The 18,767-nt window shown below is 44.9% G+C and overlaps 1 long non-coding RNA gene across 1 annotated transcript; it reads right to left on the bottom strand.

Annotated features, from left to right (window-relative positions):
• Positions 1-9,793: 9,793 nt before the first annotated feature.
• Positions 9,794-12,191, bottom strand: LOC110474312 (uncharacterized). Its single transcript, XR_002466061.3, has 3 exons — positions 12,157-12,191; positions 10,115-10,167; positions 9,794-9,829 (listed from the first exon to the last, which is right to left on the bottom strand). It is a non-coding gene; the product is annotated as an uncharacterized LOC110474312 (long non-coding RNA).
• Positions 12,192-18,767: the final 6,576 nt, after the last annotated feature.

Raw genomic sequence — 18,767 nt, 5'->3', positions numbered from 1 at the left:
GGCTGAGGGGAAAGCTGCGCACAGCAGAAAAGTACCGAGGACATTCCGCATCGCCTGCAGCAGGGAGAACACAAGGACTGGGATTTGTCATTATTTATTTATTTCACAACATTTCTACTATTTATTGTGACTGATGGGTGTCGGGTCAGAGGAGAAGTAAATGATGCCTGAGGTTTTTTCATATTCCAAGAAGCAGCACACTGAAAAGTGTGGAACTTGCTTTGTGTTTTTACTCGGCTTTTCCACAAATAATTTCTGTTCTAGGATAGACAAAAATATTTTATCACGGGAGGCCCGACTCACTACTAGCATAAAGATTGCTGAAATGTGTTTTATCAGGGTTTCCCTTATAGATTTTAGGAGAGTAATTTAAAATTTTACACGTTCAAATATCTTCATAACTGACTTGGACATTATGACAAGGGGAGAATCTGGGTCAACTCCTGATCCCACTCCAATTTGTTTTCCAGGACAAAAGGATGGCATTACTTCTCTTGTTACTGGGAATGCTGCTGCAATGCTGCACCTGCTATTGAGAGCTACTCTTGAAAAAAAAGAAGTTTAGTGCAGGGAAAGGAACAGACGGAAGTATAAAGCAAGTTTCCTTTTAGGAAACATGTAAAAAGTTAATTATTGCTAAAAATTCAAGTGCTGAATTCAGCCAGCAGCTCCAAAAGATATTGGGAAAGAAGAAGACAGATGTGTAATCCTATGTGAAACCAGGCTGAAAATCACTGCAAAATAGTCCAGGTTTGTAATGGCTCTTATTCCCTCTGTTTCAGTGGAGTCAAACTAAGAGCTGAAGGAAGGAAGCTGGAGAAGCCTTCCCTGCTTCCATGTACCCCTGGATAGTTGTCCAAGTCCTTCCCTGGACAGAAAGGCCTCTTTGCATTCCTTAGTCCAGTGCTCAAAACATCAGCGCTGCCTCTTTAACTTCCAGCTGGAAGTTTGTGATAAGGAAAAGCAGGAAACAACCTCACCAATAAACAAAGACATGTTAAGGGTGGATCCACATCCACCTCAAAATGGAGACTTTCCATTATGGAATCTACCTATCAATAATCCATATCTGCTTTTCACAGTAAAGCCATACTCACTCAATGTATTTTTGCACTAAAGTTCATCAAAGCTTTCAATCAGATCAGAAAAGCAAAGGATAATCTCAGTTTCCATTCCAGGGCTGTTTGGAAATATCTTCTTATCTCTCCATTAATTGAACTAAAATAAACGTATGACTAATATACTTTAGTTGTTCACATAATGACAAAAAGAAAAAAGTAAATTTATTTTTCCTTTTAGCCATTCAAAAATGTTTTTAAATGCATCTGAGACCTCTGAAAGGCAAATATAAAAATTCATCCACTTTCCTTTTTTCTTCAATCTCATGAGATTTTAACCTACCTTTTCACAAGAGGATGTGGTTTAGAATGGAGTGGAAGTGCAACGAGGCAGTAGTGCAAGACAAGAGAAGGACATTCACCTTCTCTCCTAATTCCATAAATCAACAGCACTCCAGGAAGCCATGGAGAAATCCACTAGTCTATGTTGCAAAATGCCTGGTGTTCCCTGGCTGTTTAGGCTTTTGGAATTCAGATCTTCACACAAAGTAGAAAACAAAACAACGTGCCAAAAGGAAACTCTTATTAGGAGAGGGGACATGGAAATGGAGCTCTTCACCTCTGGGATGAACCCTTCAGGTCACGATTGAAGCACAGCAACACAGGAAGGTGGAGAATCCTGCAAAGCCAGGCCTGGGGTTGTATCTGCACTGTACATAAGCAGAGCTTCACTTTGCTTCCATACTTAGGACTTTCCATAAGGCATTGATTTCATTCTAAAATATGACTTTTACATAATCAGTACATTCTGTGCAAAATTGGTTAACTCTGTGCCCTCAAAAATATCATGCACTTACCAGCATATAAATCCCAGAGCCTGACATCTAAAGAATGCTTGGCAGATCCAGCAAGAAGCACAGCCAAGGCAGAAGGCAAAGGTATCTGTTAGGTTTCCAGCCAGTCAAGAATATTAACACCTTGCCCAAATGCAAAAGGAGTAAGATTGTCGTGGTACACGTGAAAAGGTGCTTTTAAGATAGTTTTTATATGTTCTGCAAAGAGATTTGTGTGCTGGGTTGGCTTTGAATGCACTGTCACGGGAAGAACACTCTAAGAGCTGCAAATATTCTTTCAGAGTCCTGGCTGGACGTGGTAACCTCATCTTAGGACAGGGCCCTTTTCATGTGTGCACATAATGGAATTATCTAGAAGCCAGAAGTGCTGAAAAGGAGAGAGATGCTTCCAGGTCACAGTCTGCCTTATCTCAGCTGCATTTCACTGAGTATCTCTTCAGAAAACTGCCACTGACAAAAGCCTTTCCAGTGCCTTGAACTAGAGGAAAATGGGAGTGGAAGAGATCCCAGAGGACTGCTATTCCTAGGGCACATCCAGACCTATGTTTGAGATCCTTCTTTTGAAAGGCCTTCAGTCACAGCCTCCACAGTGCTCCCTCCCTTCTCTATACACCCCTTCAGCTTTTCCAATTCTAAAAGTGTGCCCTAAAATCCAGCCCAAATAGTGGCACACCCTAAAGCAGGACAGTGGGATTTTCATATTGGATTTGCATCCCCCCAGATTTTTACTAGTGTTACTTTGGAGTGGTTTTTCACAAGCTGAGGGGCTCAGCTGTGGGTAAGCAGGGCTCTGCAGAACATCCCCCCAGCCTTGTCCAGATGTCCAGAAATCAGGACATCTTTTCCTACAAGTTCAGTAGGGATCTCTCAAAATCCAGGTGAGATTTGAGTGGATTTTGCAGGCAAGCACTCTGGGAGCAGTGAGAGAGCAGCATGTCAGCTGCAGGGCTGGGAGGAGCAGAGGCTCTTGCCAGGAGATAGCAGAGGCCACAGGGCTGGCCCCAGCCCACTGGCCTCCTTCCCACTCATTAGAGCCAACAGGTCTCCACCCAGGACACAGCCTGGGACTTCCCACCCTTTTCCAAAAGGCCAGCAGGCTCTGGGGTTTATAGCAAAGCCCCAGAAAAGACCCTTGTTTCGTCTCAGCCACTACTCAGCCTACTACAGGACAGCACTGCCTCCACAGCAGATTTTCCAGTGGTTTCCCAAATTATTTAATTGATTCTGGCATATTTCAAGGCATCAATATAATTCTCATGTTTGGAGGAAAAATGAGATTTCCTTCCCTTCCCCCTGCCTCCCTTCCTGTGTTACATCACTGTTGCCTATGTCCAGGCTGCAGGACAAATCCCTTGTCCCCAGTAGAGTCCTGAAGGTCAGGATCAGCTTCCTCTCAGCAGCCAATTCCCACAGGGAAGACTGGAAATGGGAGCAAGCAGGCAGAGAGTCAAAATCGCCTTCTAGAATCATCTGGTCCCTGATGACCCTGGAACTGCAGGAGATATTTGGGGCCTCTAAAGATGATCCCTCCTCCAGCTTTTCTAATGATGCTCACACTGCCAGGCCAGGTTTGTGCAGCAGAGAGGAGCCAATGGAACTGATTCCAAATCAGGGAAAGACTTTCTGCTCCTTCCTGCACTTTCCCGTGCTCATGAAAAGCTGATTCTCCAAGGAACAGAATTCAAGTGGTCATCAAGCAAAGCAAATGTAGAAATGTCAGGACTGAAGGAACAGGGACTTCACAATTAGGAATATTTGCCTGAATACCCCTCTTCCATAGGCCACAATGTTCCCCATGATCATTTCTTTCCCCAGCCATAAATCCTGGGCAAACTGGATTACATCTTGGTTAGGTTTGTGTTCCTTAAAGATTTGGAGGTTCCAAGGGGAAGAGAATTCATTACTCATTCATTATGCAGCCTATTACATTTTTTGCAGTGATTACTTACCCTCCTTGGTAAAAACAAAAAACAACAAGAGAGAACAAATAAAAAATACCAAACCACTCCTCTGACTAATGCAACTTTCCTGTGCTCTCCCACCTCCGCAGATGAAGAGCTGCTTGTGCAATTTTAATTCAGCCCTCCCTGTTATGAACTATTACACACTATTTTTCCCACTGGGCCCCAGCTTTCTTTCTGTCTCCAGGAAAAATGATCCCTAATAGCAACAAGTAGACACTCTGTTTTCTCCTCATTTTTCTACATGTTACTTGATGCTTGGCTTTCTCCTCTTAACTCTGATTTCTTATCTCTGTGCTGGTTTTTGGGATGGTTTTGTTTTTCCTGGTGCTCACAGCTCTGTTGCTTCCTAGCCCTGCCTGTCAATCCTCACTATTTGGCTTCTAGTTGTTACCTCTGTTTATCTAGTCAGACTCAGGCTCCATAAAACCTGTTTTATTCATGCTGATCTACTAAATTCCACTCCACCAGACCTCACCCTTGCACCAATACATCCCTGAAAGTGCTGTCTCCTCCCTCTTCTGTCAGTCAGGCAGCCTTGCCTTGCTGGCTGCCCTTCAGGAACATCTGTCACCCCTGGACCAGGGCATTCCTTGCATAGTGTTCAGCCCAGTTTTACTCAGAGACTTACCCAAGACCTGTTTCACCATACAGGCTCTTCCCTGACAAACTCCAACAACCACCTTCCAAAAGAGCAAGTCAATGAAGTTTAACCAATCTATAAAAAATAAAACATATATGTGGGACACACTTGGTTATGCGGAAGAGCTGAGGTGCTTTTGTTGAAAGCTAAAAATCCACAGCAAAAACAAATTCAAAGTGAGCCTGACAATGAGGGCAGGATACTTTGGTCTGAAAAGTTCAAATCTGACATTCACAAGCTACTGGAAAAGGGGACTTGGAACTCTCAGCCAATATGTCTGTGCGTTTATTGGTACAGGCACCTGAATTTTCTACATTATGTTTTTTCAGCAGCTGAAGCTTTTGGGACACATCAATGTCTTAAGACAGTCTCTGCATGCAGCTTTTCCTTTTGAGATCCTCTATCAGATACAGCTTTTCTTGAAAAACAAAACCTGTCCACCTCCCAGCTTCTGATCTCTGCTCTGCTGCAGCCATTCCCATTCAGCCATCCCCTCCAGAAAATTACAGGCAATTAATTCCACCAGATGCTCCCCTCTCCTGCAGCTCTGTTAAGGAAACACTCAGCCATGCCAAGCTCTCTTGGGTATATTTTCACTGCTCAGAGCCAGGGCCTGTGGCTCTCACACCAACCTGCTCTTCTGCCCACTTCCAGTGATGCAAGAAAGGATTTTCCTTAACCAAAACCAAATCTCCAGCCTTTCCTCTTCTGGAGAGAACAAATATAAATGGATGGTTAAGCCTAAAGTCCATCACTGATGTTTCCTAGGATGGGAGCATTTATTTATCTTCTCCTGAGATCACAGCTCACATGTGAACAAGGAACACCTCTGAACAAGCTAATAAAACAGCAATTAATACCTAGGAATTGTCTAAGGGAGCAAACTGAGTTATTCTCACAGTCAAAATAGAAAGATGGAAATGTAAATGATATTTAATGCCCAGGAAGCCCTCTGAGCAAAAAACAACTCGGGATATGCTAGGGAGCAGCAAAGTTGAGGGAAGAATGGCCTAGCCATTGAAAACAGGCTTCATGATCTCAAATTAATGTTGGAACAATGAGTGGGCTCACACAATGTGGATGTCCTCTATGGATCTGGATGTATCTTTGACACTGACCTGGCATGCAAAGCTCTGAGATTCTCTATCTTCCACTTCAGGCACAATAAATCAGTCACAGTCATGCACCACACACTGAGGAAATGGTTAAAAAGTCTCCACACCCTATTTTCTCTCTCTTCTTCCTAACTAGATCCTCCCAAACCCCTTTTGGTCCCTCAAACTAATTGCAATAAGATGTCCTGTCATCACAGAGAAATATGTGCATTAAGCATCTGCAGGATTTCTGCTCCACATTCCAGAGGGAGCCCCATGGCTCTGCAGCACTTCCAGGAATGAAGTGAGCCCTCACTCATCAGAGAGAGCACCACTGGTCTATAGGCTTTGAGGGCTATGGATGTTGGACAGACAGCTCCTTTAGGCCCAGCAAAGGCCTAGCCAAGTGTTGAAAATAATTTGCTTTAAGCTAGCAGCCAGCCCTTGTGATCAATCCATCATCTCAGTTCCATAAAGTTCTACCACTCCTTGCATGGGAAACTCTGCACATTACTAACTGATGTTATATATACCTATATCTATATTCTGATATAATTAAGACTGAGGTTCAGCACAAGTCTACCAGGCTACTCACACTCTGGTCAAGTCAGAGGCTCCTTTGGGGTGGCACCAGAAGCTGGACCACTGAGACACTGCACATGCCCATTTTACTCCAAGGAATAAAGTATACATGGAAATTGGAGAGCAGGGCAAGGCAGCAAGGCAGCAAGGCTGGCAGCACTGGGCTCCTCTGAAGTTTCACAGCTCTGAAGGGAAGGTTTTCAAGGGCCCCTCGTAATTCAAAGTGATATGATTTTTTAATTGCTGCAGAAAGAGCTCAGCACACAGACATATGTCTTCAGATCCCTGCTTTGTTCCTCCTCCCCAGATATCATCAAACTGCCATGAAAGAGCTGTGAACTGGAAGAGCAATGCATATATTGAAATGGAAATGAGGCTACAATTCTCTCACCTGGCACCAGGAGCTATTACTTGCCCCCAGTGACTTCTGAACCAGTGGAGGCCTTAACAAAGGGCAGGGCAGAAGTATTCCATTCTTAGGACACATGTTTACTCTGCAGATGTATCTGGATGGCTCCAACTGGCGTGGTAGGAAGGATGTGGAATAATTTACAATAAAAAGTCAAGTGTGTGTTGTTCCTCTAATCTCTGCTCCTTGGCCTCAGGTCCTGCTGTCCTGGATACTCAAGAGCCCTGCCTTACTCTCCCGGATGCTGGAGTGCCTCGAACTAAGGTGGCATTGTGGGAATCTCAACTGTGGGAACAAGAGCCTTCCTCAATGAAAAATACTCCTTGGGCAAGGAGGGATGCTCTCACTCGTGTCCTAGAAAATGCTCATGCTAAATTGGACCAACTCTGCATGAGTCCAAGCAGCTTCACTCCCACCAAACTCCATGTGAGTCACTCCCACGTGTTCCAGGTTTGGGTTTTCTCAGTGTCTCTGGCCCAGCACTCCCAGGAGTGTGCTGTCCTCCCTTGCACTGTCACTCCCACTTGAATTGGCTGCAGTGCTGCCCAGAATTCCCGATTCACCACTGGCTGTGCCTGCCCCGCCCCCCAGCATTCACCTCCCCCATCTGCCTCCCTGCTGCACTGTGCTAGGAGTATCCAGAGGTTCTCCTGCCTGGTTCAGCCACACATCCTGGGGACACGATTCCACCCCAGTGTCATTTGCTGTGAACAAAAAGACTCTCACTGACTCTGACAGTTACTTCCTCTCAGGTCCAGGACAGCTACTTCCCCATTCCACTGGTATCAGTCTGGCTCAGCTTTTATGTTGAATTCAAACCAGAAGTGCACTCTGCTCAAACAGTTAAATCCCAGACACATTCACCTTTGCCTTGACTGATAAATCTTCACATCATTCTAATCCATAAGAAGCTGCTCCAAAGATGGATCCATTCCATACAGGCTTTTCTTTTAATTTACCCAGGTGCCCTTTGATATTGTGGATCTCTGTATTTAATTGTAGGAGCTGAACGAGGTTCATATCCTATCTCCTGGTGCACTTTGCTCAGGTCTGTCTTTTCTTATTGTGTTTAGGGAAGGAGAGTGCAATTCTTGGAAGCACAGCTCTTTAATTTTAATATACTACAAGTGCAAGAGTAAGCTCACTTTTAACTGCTTGTCATTGTCGATGCATGAATAAACAAGTGGCAGGGGAGGGAGAATATTGCAAAAAGGTCCTTCTAGATGGATATGCTCAGCAGCCATAAAGGACCTCAGTGATTTCCTGAGGCACAAAGGCCTTGATGGTACTGCTCTGCTACTTCCAATCAGAATAAATGAAGTACTTGACAATTGTCCTTGACTGCTGAAAAATAATAATAAAAATATTAAAACCAAAACAGATCTAGGAGAAAGAGAAGTTTATGTTACACCCCAAATTTGCAGTCCACTTCTCCAGGAAGGAGAACTGTCACTTTGAAGTAAACAGAACAGGTAAAGAAGTGGGATGCAACAGAAATTCAGCTGGGAAAAATTCCTCTTGTTGTATTTGTGCCTCTACATCTGGTCTGACTGAGAGTCTGACCTCTTCTATTTGTAGCCCAGAACATTGTGGGGTGCACTAACAGCAATGTGATCATGATAGACTTAAATTATCACACAGGCAGGTCAGGACTTTGATAATGGATCTTCAGTGAGATGGAACCCCAGGCCAGCTTCATGCAAGCTTTGTATCACCAGAACATAAAGGGTTGGGGATTTGGCCAAAGAGGTTGGATCCTAAGCTGGAGAGCTTCTCATTTCAGCACAGCAGATGCACTGTGAAATTCACCTTTGGGCAGGATCTTCCTGATCCTTGTGGGCAGTACCAGGCACTGGAACAAGCAGCTAGACACTGTTATCAGTGCAGCAGTCAGTACTCTGCTCCTTGGCTAATTAGCTGAGCTAGTACCCCTCTCATATGACTTATTTTTAGTCCTTGCCTGCAGGGAACTGAGCCTTTAAGAGGCTCTGGAATGGGTCATCTGGAACAGGCTGTTACATTATGTATGTAGCAGCTGTGCTTGGCAATATCCAGGGGCTGGGACTGAGGCACCTGCACCTCTTACCTAGTGCTCCAAGCCACCACTGAATAGCATCCTCCTTGTGCCATCCTAACTCACCACAGGGGTTTAGAGTGTTCCCTAATGGATGAAACCAAAATCTGTGTCTAAAATTAAGTTTCTGCATTAGCTATGCATGGTATAGCTCATTAAAAATGGATCCTCCTTTCAAGCTCTGACACATACATAGGGAAATATACTGCTCCACATGCACAAAGTATTGGAATAAAATATCCATTACCTGCATGTCCCTGTTTCAGCACAGGACTACGGAATATGGTAGTGGTTACAACAGCAGATTTGGCTGTCATGATACAGATTGTCCCTGCTGCTGGGTTATGCTTATAAAGCCCTTGGGAAGGTGAAGGAAGTGAGGTCAGTGAGTGGCTGAGTGTCCCGTGGACACCGAGTTCCAGGCCATGGGAACAAGCCTTTGTCCCAGAACAATCCAGCTTGGACTGCTGCTCCTTTGAAGGTCACCCAGATCAGGAGAGCAGCAGCACTGGAGAGTAGCCAACCTCTGCAAGCAGAAAAGAGTCACAGGTACTAAGAAGAGTTTTGCTCTGGAATAATGAGCTCACAAACTTGTTCCTCCAAAGCCAACAAGCAGGGCTGCAAGGTCAGTCACAGCAGAGCCCTGTGCCACAACCCTAAAGGCAGAGGGCTTCTCACTCCAAAAATTTCCCATGCCCAGACATTTCTTGAAAGGCCAGCTGCTTCACTGTTATTACTACTACTATTACTATGTTAATATAGTAATACTACTACTTCTACTAATATTACTGTAATAATAGTTCTACCTCAGTAAGTAAATGAGTGCTGCTACTCTCCTTCTGATCACACTGCCTCACATGGAAAAGACAATGCCCTGGTTTATTGGTACCTGCTGCTTCTAATCCAGGTGTTTGCTACAGGTTAAGTGTATGAGGGAAAATACACACCCAAGTATTTTAGCACACTATCTGCACAAAGGTTTCTGAAATGGTGATGAACCAAGGCACAGGTGAAGTGAACTGGGGAGTCCCAGTGACAAGGACTGCAGAAATGTAATGCTCATTTACCTGTTGTGGCTCCATGCTTTATTTTGAGGAGACAGACTTCTTACAATGTATTCTTAATATCTGAGAGTAGTGCATGAACAAGCATTACTGAAAGAAAAACAAAAAAGGCAGTGTCTTATGTGCTGTAATAGGATTAAACTGTTTTTCAAGCTCAATTAGCTGACTCACAATTTTAACTTGGTACCAAGACAGCAGCAAAGCAATTTGTGGGATAGATGACAAATACCTCCTCAAAAGGATGAATTCTACACCATGCAGGCATGTGTGAGTGAGCTCTAAACAAACCAAAAGGTTTCGGCTTCACCAAAAGATTTATTTTGTACCTGTGATTTGGTCACAGAAAAAACATTATTTACCCAGTATGGTTCTTACATTAATCCTGCAGCCCGAGGCTCCTCTTCGGAGTAACTCGCTAGACAACAGGTCTGTGTGAACAAACACAGATTAAATCCCCTGTGTTCACGCCCAACATTCGTTCTCACCGAATTCTTTACCAAATCCCTTCAGCTGCAATTGCTGCCTTTCAGCCCCATCACGTCACCTCGGTGCCGCAGGCTCGGGACCAATTAGTGACACAAGCTCCTGTCACCTAGGAGATCGGGAGGCAGTGTCATAGCGTTCCCATCTTCAGAGACTCTCCCTGAGACCGGATTTGGGCTCTGCATGACGTTTTACCATATCGGCACACTCCCAGGGCAGCTAACTAGATATTATGGCTGGCCATAGTATTGCCACAGTTATGGTGGTGGCTGAAATGCATGAGAAGCTTTAAGGATCCCTACCAAGGAGGAGAGCAGCATCCTTACAGAGGAAGTGCTGATGCTCCTACAAATTGTCTAGCTCATTGTCACCCTGCGGCTGGGAGCTGAGAGCCAGGAATCACAGATCTCCCCAGTCCCACCTAAATGCCTAAAGCTCATCATTCTAGTCCAGCAAATTCCTTCCTCTGTTTCTGATAAGGAGAACTAAAGCTTGAAATCACTCTGCCTAGAGACACGGGTCATGGTGACACTGCCAGGATGTGTTGCCTTTACAATGCTTATATGAAAGGGTACTACAAAATCATGTAAATCCACAGTGTATTGACCCATTTCAGTGACAGGACTAGCAATTGTTTCACTAAAGTGGTTCACAGCTCAGCAAAGCACCCCAACTATGCAAAAAGCATTATAAAATCATTCACTATTAATCATTTAAACACAGATATTTTTCTGTAATTTTACATGGCCCAGATTACTCTGATTCTTAGGTTTAAAAATGAACAAGTCTATAAGTTTCCAATAAAACAGTGTAGGAGAAGGTTCTCCTTTTTAATTGAATTGGCTACTCAGCAGCAGAATAAACACTGCTCTACCTTAGCATTTGATTAATGTTTAATTGACATTTGCAGGGAATAAATGATTTAGTGTTTTCTCTGTATTGTTCTCTCACAAGAATAACTCTGGAGCAGCTGAGCCCAGTGTGTGTGTTGCACATCCCACCTTCAGAGACATTCCACTGTCCAGAGCTGTTTCTAGGCAATCTGGTCTAGGGAGGAAGGAGCAGGGAAAGAGATGGGGAAGTCACTGCTAAACCTGTGTGCAATGCTCACCTTCCCCACACACCTCCTTAACTGCTTACAAATTCAGATTAGGACTTTTTAATGATCCCCTTGCTCTCACATCTCCTCTCAAGTACTGGCAAACAGGTTTCACACTGAAAAATGTTCTTTTTGAGGTGAGCTGGAGGGAGATTGGAGGCAGAGAGAAGACACAATTGCATTGACCTGTGCTACGAAGGGGTTCTAGACCACCTGTACAGCTCCCGGTAAATCTCTGCTTTGTAACTGTTAAATTTAATAAAATCTTGGTCAGGACATTGATCAGGACATTCACACTTACTCTACAGAATTATTTCCTAGAGCAAATTTCAAACCTTTTGGTCACTGTGTTTGGGGTTTACTCACTTCACATCAGATATTCTTCACTTTCAGCCCTGGTCTGACCACAGTGTTTCACAGACACTCTGCGGTTGCACAAACCACTTCCCCTGCCATGTGCAGTGACAGCAGTTGTATTCACAGAGGAGTTCTAGTAGGAACTTCCATGGGTCACAGCTTAATCCCTGTTGATCTGTGCCAAAGAAACGCAATGGCAGAGCTGGGCCTTTTCCAAAGACTGAACTTTTGTCCTGCCCCAATTACTTACTGCAGAGGGGAAATGTGTGTTCAGTTGGGGCTCCACTCCTTTTGTTAGGCTGGAGCCACTGACGCTGCAGTTTCATTAACTTGGGGCTCGCTGAAAGCCGCGGCCCTCAGAGACAATTGGAACACAAAGTGCCGCCACCCGGCTGGATCCAACTGCTGCTGGCAGCATTTTCGTTCACTCCAGCCCCACCCTAGAACTAAAGAGTGACAGGAAAAGACTTCACAGTACCTTATAAGTTATTTTGATTTTCAAGTGTGTTCTGTTCCCCACGGTGGCTGCCGCTTTACTGAAGTCAAAGCTGAGCATCAGCCACCAGGATGCACACAGATAATGGCACATGCCACGGGAATGTGAGACTATCCCTGCTCCAGTTGCCATGGAAAATGACAGCATGGTGTGATGCTCCAGTGAGGCCATCTCGGGCTGCTTCACCGCCCTTCACAAGCAGCCCTGAGAGAGGAGAGGTGAAATTCCTCCCTGAGATACAAGGAACAGCCCCCACACTCTGCAATTGTAGCCTCAGCTCTACGCTTTGGTGACTCAAAGCCTGGGCAAGACACAATTCCCAGCCTGGGACTGGCTCTGGAAAATGGTGATAAGCCATAATATCCCATATTTCAGCTATTTTGGCTGCATTCCTGCATTATGGAATGATGGAATTGATGAACTTGCCACTGGACTGGAAGTAGACATGTCCTTGTGTCTCAGTCAGCTGAGAGCAACACAACATTTCAGGCTGTGCATTGCAATTACAGCTGCTGACTAATTGTGAGAGGTGCCAAAAATTGACCTGCTCACCAGATAGATTAAATCTCACAAATTCTGTTAAACCAGCACTATGGAGACAATAACAAGGCTAATCACTCGCTGTCTTCATTCCACAGCAGAAATGCAGCAGCCTTGAATAATGAACCACCTTCAGCTTGTCTAGACTGGGGTTTCCTGCACACTATGGAATCTTCTCCCAGGTTTCTTTTCACACAATTCTGCCTGCCCAGGACATGCAAACAGATTGGTAACTCACATCACAGAATGACAGACACACGACCCAGACACACTGAGCAGCACAGATCCCAAAGGAATTCCTAGTGACTGAGTTCTGGACAACACACACGAGTCTGTCCAACTGATCCCTACCCATCATCCTGAATCACCCCTCTAAGGAGAGAAAAAGGAATAGATCTGTGTTCCCTGAAGCTCACCTCATATTTATATTCAAAAAACATGGATATCTCATTGACAAAAGCTGCCTGGGAAGGATGAGTGTCTTACAGTGCAAACAATGCAGCCAGGAACTGCCAGAAGCCTCAGCCACAAGTTTTGCCATTTTATGATCAGCTGAAGCAGCAGTAAACTGAGTTCAGTGCCAGATCCTTCCCTGTGAAGGCCGTGAGGTTGCCGAGAGAAGCTGTGGCTGCCCCATCCCTGAAACTATGCAAGGCCAGGCTGGATGGGGTTTGGAGCAACCTGGGACAGGGGAAGGTACCCCTGGCAAGAGTTTGGTCCCTTCCTACCCAAACCATTCTGTGATTCTGTTGTTTCCCATCAGGACAGGGCTTCCTAGCTGGTGCAAGGGTGTTTCCAGGGCAGGATTGTGGAGTGTGCTCCAGTGGAACACCCTCTCAGGGCTGAAACCTGAGGCACAACCTGCTCTGGGCAGTTGCTCTGCTCTGCTCTATGTCAGCAGCCAAGGGCAGCAGGGTCTGTCTGGCTGCCACCTCCCCACTGAGACTGTTTGGGTGGCCGTAGGCTGGGCTGGTCACCTGTGACAACGTGACCAGTGCTTTCATCCTCCTCTTGCTGCCTCACAGGATTTTTTAGCTGGCAGATGAATGAGCCAGACACTCTGGGAAGCACAGCTCCTGAGGAAATTCCTTGTGCCCGAGCACCTAACAATGCCTACAAATGTCACAAAACATCAGTGAACACTCTAAAAACCCAACTGCAATTACTGGGAACTTCTGAGTTTAATATCCACTATCAAGAGTCCTAAAATGTTGGCACATTTCAAAGATTTTGCCATGTGATTTTTAGTCTTAGGCTCACAAAATCTCTGATTAAAAAAGAGATGTAAAACAAGACCCATCTCTTCTATATTGCACTTATTTCCAAAACTCAAGAGTTCAAATTAAATGGCACTGATATCTCACTATGTACAGTAATTAATGAATTTATTTTACTGATTCTCAATGAAAATAAAAATATCTGACAGACAGAAGTCCTCAAACAGCTCCAAGTACAGGAAACACTGGTGTGGTGCCTCAAACCTGGTTGGTGAAGATGCTCCAGGCGCTCATGAGACTGAAAAGGCACCAGATGTGATGGCAACACCCTCTCCATCATGTGAACTTGGTTCTCCCATAGATTTTGATTTAGGTATTTTGTTCTTTTGAGGCATCTTTTCTAAAAGCAGACTTTGCAAAACTTCACAGTAAATTAACTCAGTTTGGGGATCTGAGTTGTTACGTAAATATCTGATTAAATATAACGCTGAGCTGCTGCCACTTCATGTTAAAAAACCTACCCAGTAAAAGTGTGCAAGAAGAAATGAAAAATTATCACAGCATGTTGTATAGGAGGGTGCTTTTGAGCTAAAAAACAAGAATACAGGAGAAAATCTATTGGGAAGACCAGTGAACAGTACAGGGAAATATACTGGAGATATATTAATAAAACTTGTCCTTCAGCCTCTTGAACAATTGTTTTTTCTTAGTCTGGGGGGAAAACCCTGAGTAAATTTGCTGTTTTCTTGCTTAATCTACCCCAATATGAGGAAAAAAAAAAGTAGACTTAAATCTTAGGCAAAAACATTCATTTCTCCCCCAAAAGGGCTTGCTCCAAGGGTTTATCTTCATTAGCTGTAGAGAGTAGTGACATATTATTTTTGCATTCCTGTGGACTGCAGCAAATTGTCCCTCTTGGCTGTCATTGTTTCCTATGGAAGCAACAATGGCTCCCATTTATCACAAGCTGACACCACCTGGCATATGGAATTACTGTTCACACTGCAGCACCCAAAAGGATGTGATAAATAAAGCCCCCAGAATACCTAGCAACCAGCAAAAACATGAAAGGAAAAGTACAACTGGTTCAGAAAATGAAGCACCTTTTCATAAATCACTGTGGCTTCCACTTCTAAGCAGCAGCTCTGAAAACATTGATGAACTTAAAAATTGCCTCACAGGGTGCAGGGAAGGAATCAAGGGGCTGATGGCACCAGGGAGAGAATGCAATTTCACCATTAGAGAAGGTTCTGAAAAACACAGAGTTTTGTGGAGACATCAAAGCATGGTGCAGCTGCTGGTACGTCAAAGGAGGACTGTGCTGCCTCCAACAACTCCCTGGTGTCAGCTCATGGCTGGCATCACCGACACATTGGAATCAGCAAAGAGAGTGACTCCAGGCTCTTTTTGTCTGTCACTTGCTGCTGGCTGAATCAGTGTCTCCATGTTTGCCTGTGCAGGAGGTGAAAGCCTCCTCCTGTACTGATGGAAGGTGTTTCACTGCAGGACATGAAGGGCTCCTCCCCAGCAGGGCAGCCAAGATCCACCTCAGCTGTCTGAGAAATGCCTGAACTTTTGTGTCCTCCCGCAGGAATTCTGGGGTATGCCTTGGCTATTTCTCTGACGTCTGGTTTTGATAAGTGATTTTCAGAGCCTAGTGTCTCCTAGGAATTCTGCAGGAAGAAAGTAGGTGAGGTCATTCAGCTTTTCACTGAGTCTCCTTTCTCTGCTTTTGGCCGTTCTGGTGAACATGGCCCTCCAGCACTCGGGAATATTTCTGTCCCCTTAGGAGCTATCGACCACACGTTGGTTTTATTTGTGCACACACAAAAGTTCCATGTCACTGGAAGGGGAAACAAGGTTGACATTAAGCAGGGGAACACAAGCAGCTCAGAGATGCAGCTGTGAGCTGAGTTCATTTATGAGCTCAAGTGCTGGCAGAGCCCGCTCTTGTTTCTCGGCCGCTCCACTGGCCCCTGGCCTGGCTCCGAGTAGTTGAAGGCCATGGAATAATGGCTGGTTTGTCAGCCTCTTTCATCCATGGCAGGAATACTCTGAACAAAGCAACAAGTAAAAGAAAATGCATCTTATTTTCTCTGCTTCACCAGCACTCTGCCTTGGCAAGTGTGTGACTCGCATACGGCTCTCCTTGGTGAGACTCTTCATATCAGATTTCATTTCTTGCTCCATGGGTTGCCATGGAGACGATGCTGAACCGCTGCTTTTGTAGGCCAGGAGATTTATGACTGCATCCCCAACCAGTCTGCTCATCAGAGCCACACAGGATTCTCTTCAGTATTATGTTTTTTACATAAACAGAAGGGGAAAGAAGCAGGCCCTGCATTTCTCAAAATATTTTTCACAGTCAAACCCTGTATTTTAGACTTTTTGAAGCCTATCAGAGTCTGTTTATATATATATATCACAGCATATTTATGCTAAGTTACTGATTTACAAGTAATGTATAATCACATACACAAGCTCCTGAGTGCCCAGACCTGGCAAGAGTTAAGTGCCTGTATCAAAACAGACCCTTCTGCATTGGCCTTGTTCTTATCTTACTCATACCAGCTTTTTCACAGGCAGAGACAGTGGGATTCGGTGAAGTCACAGCATAAACACGCTCTTTAGAAATCCAAATCACATGATTTATGATTAGGTTATTGTTAATCAAGCCCACGGGAAGCCTGGGTGCTACAGCACACACAAATACAAAGGGGAACATGTCCCAGCAGCACAAAAGAGTGCATCATTAATATTAATTGTTAGCTAATCTAAAGCATCTGACAACAAATCTTACTACTGCCCAGACAATCGGAAGCTCCGGAATAAACGTTCTCTTCTACCTTCCTGGATGCCATTAATCACACCGGATGCACATTGTTCCACCTTCCCTCAGATGGGCTCATTACCAGACTCCCTGGCATTGCACCAATGGCTAAAGGAGGTCTGTTCCTGGAACAACTCCAGGAGACCTTTGGATGCTCTGGGAGCCACAAGTGGAACCAAAGAATATATTGTTATAATATTGTCAGACAGCACTTGTGGGACATGGCCAAGGAAGCCCACGGGGCACAAACACAAGTGGCAGCTGCTTCTCTTGAGCTGCTCGAGTGCCCTTGCCAGACAGGGAGACCACAATGCTTCCCACAAGGGAAAGTGGGCCAGGAGTGGGATTCTGGGCTGGGCTCACATGTGTTACAAACACAGGGGTTTGCTGAGGGACAGTCCTCTGAGGCAGCTTCAGGGCTGTGCTTTGGCTGGGCTCTGGACTGAAACCATGTCAGAGGGATCATTTTTACAGTGCAGAGCAGAAAAGGCCAGTCAGATCACTCAGCATGTGCCTGAATATTCATTACAGTATCCTCCTTCTTGTTTTCCTGTAGATTTTTTACCTCTTCATGTTTCCCATCCCCTGACAGGACAGTTCAGAACACGGGTTCAGCACCAGTTGCCATTACACCTTTACCAGCAGCCTTCGAGGCATTTTTCCATCCATTAACGCAGCAGTATTACCCTCTAAATGAGCACAAATCATTTTCTCTGTTAATATTTAATGAAACACAGACTGACCCATTACACTGAACCATGACACATCCAGGCACAAGGGGAAGAAAACAAGCGCCAAGCACAATTTAAATTATCTGTATCAAATCCTCCAAAACGGCCATAAATTCTGAATTTTCAGCTTGAAGCATGGCATCAGCCCAGGCCCAGTGGTGGACAAGTGCTCCCAGCTGTCTGGAAGCAGGGCTGGTTAACGTGTTTCAAGTGTGTCAGGTTTTCTCACTGATCACCAGGGAAATGTAGGCCACTGCACTTCCATTTGCACAGCAGCAACTCAGCAGAGTTGTCAGAGTCACTGGGACACAAACCACTCAAATAAACCCTGAATGTGGAAGGAGAGATGAAATAGAATAAATCTGTAGTTGGCATCCCTGTGATACAACAGGCAGCCCTTGAACAGATGCTGATTTATTCCTGCAACATTGCTGGACCAAGGCTTGCATCGGCTAAAGGATCCAGTCCTTTTGAAAAATATATTATATCTCATTAATATGTTGAGAGGCATCTATTATTAACTAAGTAATTTGATAACCATTAACCTCAAAAGAGCACATTTTCTCAAAAAAAAAAAAAAATCCAAATTGGCCCTAAATCAAGCTCTCTGCTGCTACAGCCAGACTACCCCCTGTAACTGAACCTGCTAATTTAAGGACATTTATTTTGGGAACATGCACCATCACACAGAAATAGTGGTCCATGGGCCCCAAATAGCAGCAAAGGCCAGATCAGGTACAGGAGTCTGAGTGTGATAACTTGGAGTCCTTTGTTAGAGCAATAGCCAGGGAAATGGGCTATGGGATTGGGAATCCAAGGTTGGCAGCTCCCCAAGGTCACTGTGGCTGCAGAGAGGCCAGGAGGGAAGAAGCCCACAGAGCACCAATGGATCTCCCACTCTTCCCAAACTGGTTGGCTCAATGAGATCATAATTAACACGGAGCAGTTTGTTAGATCAGCGTCCATCTAGTATTGACACATATGGCCAAGGCTGTTAATATGCTGGAAGTAGTTAATTAATGCTAACGTGGCTCTGAAGATAGGGCAGCCCTACATTTCAGCAGGGTGGGATGGAGCAGTTTTGTAGAGAACACAGCAGTTTTTAGGTCAACCATGGCACAGCAATCCTAGGCTTACCCTTGGCTTTCACCAGTTGCAGGAGGGGAATGGCAATCCCTGAAGCTCAGGAATGCAAACACAGCTCTGGAGTTCCTACAGAAGTGCACACACATGGATTTGTAGTTGTTCAGGAAGCTTGAGGCATCCCTGGAGCTA

This window comes from Lonchura striata, chromosome 3, assembly GCF_050655825.1.
Source record: "Lonchura striata isolate lonStrDom1 chromosome 3, ASM5065582v1, whole genome shotgun sequence".
Classification (NCBI taxonomy): domain Eukaryota; kingdom Metazoa; phylum Chordata; class Aves; order Passeriformes; family Estrildidae; genus Lonchura; species Lonchura striata.
This window is presented reverse-complemented; position numbering and strand designations above follow the sequence as displayed.